This window comes from Nicotiana tabacum, chromosome 12 (genome assembly GCF_000715075.1).
Source record: "Nicotiana tabacum cultivar K326 chromosome 12, ASM71507v2, whole genome shotgun sequence".
Taxonomy (NCBI): domain Eukaryota; kingdom Viridiplantae; phylum Streptophyta; class Magnoliopsida; order Solanales; family Solanaceae; genus Nicotiana; species Nicotiana tabacum.
In genome coordinates this window covers 55,728,505-55,733,935 of record NC_134091.1, presented here as the reverse complement: position 1 = coordinate 55,733,935, position 5,431 = coordinate 55,728,505, and positions in this window count along the sequence as shown.

Here is a 5,431-nt window from a genome sequence, read left to right as displayed (position 1 = left end):
CTTATTTTTGATTGTGACCTTGTTGAGTTGCCGGTAGTCAATACACATCCTCAGCGATCCATCTTTCTTCCTTACAAAAAGAATCGGTGCGCCCCATGGTGACACACTCGGTCGGATGAAACCCTTCTCTAACACATCCTTCAATTGCTCTTTTAGCTCCTTCAATTCTTTCGGTGCCATCCTGTATGGAGGAATAGATATAGGTTGCGTGTCTGGCATCACATCAACCCCAAAATCAATCTTCTTATCTGGCGGAATCCCAGGGAGTTCATCAGGAAAGACCTCTGGATATTCATTCACAACTGGCACAGATTCGAGTGTAGGTGCCTCAGTAGTGCTATCCATAACTCGGACCAAGTGATAGATACACCCCTTGTTAATCATCTTTGTGGCCTTAAGGTAAGAAATAAACCTACCCTTCGGTACCACACTATCCCCCTTCCACTCAACACCTGGCTTATTAGGAAATTCACACCTCGCAGTTCTAGTTCGGCAGTCGAGCTTAGCAAAACATGAATAAAGCCAATCCATCCCCATAATTACATCAAAATCGACTATCCCCAATTCTATGATATCGGCCACGGTGTCCCAACCATGTACCGTGACAACACAACCCCTATATACCCTTGCGGACACAATAGACTCGCCAACCAGAGTAGATATAGAGACGGCTCGTGAAGATGTTTCGGTTCTATCCCAAATTCCATAGCAACATAAGGGGTAACATAGGACAAGGTGGAATTGGGATCAATAAGAGCATATACATCATGAGTTTGGATAGTCAATATACATGTGACAACATCTGGAGAAGCCTCCGCACTCTGGCGACCACTCATAGCATAAAAACGGATGGGTCCTCCTGAACTCTACGCACCACCCCTAGCTGCACCACGCCCTGCTGGTGCTGGAGTGCCTCGTACTGGATGGGGTATTGAAGACGTAGCAGCTGTAGAACTGGATGGATGTGTTGTGCCCTTTACCGCACCCTGGAGGGATGAACGACACTCCCTCTGAATATGACCTCTCAATCTGCACCCGTAACATATAGGTAAGTCCATGTAGCAGATCCTCATATACATCCTCCTACACTTAGGGCATGGGGGCCTCCGCTGCTGCTGGAATCTCCCTCCTGATCGGCCCTGATGGTGACTCCTCTGCTGATGAATGGGCCCTGTTGGCGGTGCACTGGCTGAAGACTGAGTAAAAGACTAGGATGGCCCTGATGACCCTCCCTTAAACACTGATGTCCCACCACTAAATGAATCCCCAGTTTTGCCCGCGGATCGGGCCCTACTGCTACCCTCTCGCTCCATCTTGTTCTTTAACCTTTGGGCCTCTGTAGCTTGAGCAAAAGCCACCATCTAACCATAGTTCATATTAGAATTTAAGGCAGTTGTGGCAGCCTCATTAATAACCAAAGGGCTAAGGCCCTGCACAAACCGACGCACTCTAGCCTCCATAGTAGGCAACATGAGAATGGCATATTTTGACAGACGTGCGAACTCCATGTGATACTCCCACACACTCTTACTCCCTTGCTTATGATTATCAAACTCTGCGGCACGGGCTGTCCTAGTCTTAGTAGGCAAGAAATGGTCCATAAAGGCATCAGCAAACTCACTCAACCTCGCTTGAGGGCTCCCCTCCTCCCGAGAGTCCTCCCACAACTCAAACCAATAATATGCCACCCCTTTCAGGCAGTAGGCATCCAACTTCACTCCCTCCGTCTCAATAGCACGCATAACCCGGAGAGTCTTATGCATCTCAACAATGAAGTCATGTGGGTCCTCCTCGGGATTAGCACCCGTGAACACCGGAGGATCCAACTGCAGAAACCTGTTCACCCTAGAACTAGGGGAATGCCCTGGTTGGCTAGAAGATGTGGGTGCAACATTTGATCTATGGGCCTAAGATGCCACTATCTGTGTCAGCATCTGGATAACTCCCCTAAGATCAACACTAGAAACACCAGAATCGGAAGCTAGAGCTGGATGTGGAACTGGAACAACAGTTGGAGGAACCACTGCACCCTCAGAAGGTGCAGGAACTGGTGTGGCCTGAACAGGTGTAACGGAATCAGGTAGTGTAGCAGTCGGGGGATTATCCTCACCCCTCGGGTATTCACCCGCCTCACCAAATAAAGGGTCAACTGCCACTCCTAAGGCGGCATTAGCTCATTGGCCAGTTCTTGCTCTCTTCTTAGGTGCCATGTATTGAAAGTTAAAGGAATACACAAGTTAGAGGAGGAACAGTTTCACAATTAGTTTCATCGCACGATCCAGAATATCAAAAAAGGGTATTGTTTCCTAAATGTCCAAGTAGCCTCCAACTTATAGATGTGGTCAACAACACACCGATAAGAAGGAGTCTACTAGACACAGCTCCGAGACATCCTAGGACACTTTAAAACCTTAGGCTCGGATACCAAGTTTGTCATGCCCCAACCTCGGGAAGAGCGACCGGCGCTCAACTAAGTGACCAGGTCTAGCAAGCCTGTTGAATACTTTCTACTCAACTCACCCATGATCAAAAAAAGACATGATTACCTTAATTAGACAGTAGGAAGTTCATTCATACAATATTAAATCATTTCATTAGTTACACCACTATTAAGTCCCAAAATACACATATTCTTAAAGTTTGAGTGGGACAAGTGATCAAACACAACATAACTTGTTTAGTATTCCCAACACCCATATACAACCCACATAATGTCTACGGGGCCTCTAAAGATACAAAAGAGAGTAAAGATGGTGCCGGCAACAAGGCCCCGGCTATACCTCAAAAAGTGACCACAATATAAGCAAAAGGTATAATACATGACCTCGGACTAAAATGGGGCTCACCGAGTCCGCTGAGAAGAGGATGCAGCACTATTTGTGATCAACATTGTCTGCTATGTAACCACCTGCATCTATTTAAAGATGCAGCGCCCTCGGCAAAAGGGACATTAGTACAGTCGAATAGTACTAGTATGTATAGCTAAACACCATCTCAATAGAATGAATAATAATACAAGAGGAACAGTCAAGAATTCAATAAGAGCCTCAAATAATATTAAAACATCAAGTTACGGATCATATAGCTTTTTAAGTCAATTCCCGTATTATTAGGTAGGATGGTTCTTAGTACCAATATTCTACAATCCACAATACCACCGTATTCTTATGCGGAGTCCGATCTCGGCCCGATTGGCTAGGCCATCTCATTTGAGACATCAACCATATTCACAATTTCATCCACAATACCACCGTGTTCTTACGCGGAGTCTGATCTCGGCCTGATTGGCTAAGCCATCTCATTTGAGACATCACCCATTTTCAATCAGTCATCTCAATTCATATTTCTTTCCCATCTTTTCAATATAATGGCACGAGTGGCCCCAATAATAAAGTTATTCTTGGCGCTTGGCCGTATTTCATGATTCAAGTTCTTTTTCACATTCCAACATTTATATTATCACTAATAAACACACGGTTTTTCATTCAAGACTTGTGATTTCAAATGTAAGCAATTTAGAATCTAAGGCACATAGAGGCTTTTCACACAATTTGGCATAACAGTCTTTAATCGAATTTGACTTGAAATCTAGGCATTTTTAGCACATATTCTAAGTTTTGAACATTTCCTCAGATGACGAGATAACATGATAAAAGCATGGGAATACATATTACACATATATTTTCAAAACAAACATATTCGGGATAGCAATTTCTAGGACGTTCAATTTGGGACTTGCATCGATTTCATGAATACCATGGGATTCAATTCTAAGAAGAGGGGGTTTATCGATCATACCTCAATTGAGCCTCTTAAAACTCTAAGATATTCCGAAATATTAGCAACCTCAATCTACTTTAGAAATATAGCAAAATTGAACCAAAAATTAGGAAAACGATCATGATTCTAGCTCACTTGAGCATTTTATCAGATAATATGTGTGTATTAAGGTTTCATGGCCCTTTCTATGAAAGACTCCACCAACCCACACCCCATTGTTTTTCTATATTTAACTCACAACCTCCCCACACACCTTAGAAATACATGCATGCTAGGTAAGCACTCTCATCCCCATTAATTACCTTACTAATGGCCCATTCTAGTTTCATTTTGAAATTAAGAGTTTGGATGATAGAATCTTACCTCTTAGGAATTAGACCTAGGTGTCTCTCTTGATAATCTTCAAGGTTTTAAGTGAGAATTGAAAAGCAATTTGATGAAGATCACTTCTCCCCTCTAGGACCCTCTCTCTCACTCTAAAAAAATCAGAAAATAAGTCCAAAATTGTCCAAGGTAGGTGTTTTAACGAAATAGGGTCGGGTTTAAAAACCCCAAAATTGAAGCTCCGGAACAGGTTCTGCGGTTTCATATGGTTATGTTGTCCGCGAAATGACCTCGAAATTGGGGTGCCAAAACTAGAGAGGAACTGACCAGGTCTGTGGTCACTATGTGGCCCACATACCTATTCTGCGGTCGCATAATGCACCAACGAATGGTTCTGCGGTCTCATAGTGCACACTGAACCTCCTTCCGAAAAATCCCAAGGTAGGATATGCGACAAGAGTGCAGCCCGCGAAGTGGTTATGCAGTCGCATAATGGCCGCGAAATTTGACTTTAAAATGACCCAGAAAACTGACCCACTCTACGACTATTCTGCGGTCCGCATAGTGGTTTTGTGGTCGCAGAATAGGCTGCAGAAATGCCTACTTCTGCCCAACATTTTGTTCAACTCCCCAACGTACTGTTCAATCCAAAAAGTCCGAGTCGCGGCTCCCAAGCTTGCCTCGAAGAATTTCTACTATTATTAACCTCCACGCCTACTTTGGCATAACGGAATCTGGGTTTTTAGGAAAACTTTTACGGGGCCTTACAGCCTTCATCGCGCCATGGGTAATATACTACTACAAAATGATATCGTTTAGTTTAAAGAACACCGGGGCAACCTACTTGAGGGCCATGACTACTCATTTCCATGATATGATACACAAAGAAATAGAGGTATGCATGGATGACATCATCATCAAGTCTAAGAGGAGTGCAGATCACATAAAAGACCTAAGAAAGTTTTTCAACCGACTTCGAAAGTACAATCTGAAGTTGAATCCTGCAAAATATGCTTTCGGAGTCCCTACTGGAAAGTTGTTGGGTTTCATCGTCAGTCACCGCGGTATTGAGTTAGACCCATCAAAAATCAAAGCTATTCAGGACCTGCCACCGCCAAAGAGCAAGAAGGATGTGATGAGTTTTTCGGGACACCTCAATTATATCGGCTATTTTATAGCACAGTCAACGGTAATATGTGTGCCAATCTTCAAAATGCTGAGGAAAAATGATGCGACGAGCTGGACTAAAGAGTGTCAAAAGGCTTTCGATAAAATCAAGGAGTACCTATCCAAGCCGCTCGTATTGGTCCCACCTGAGCATGGGAGA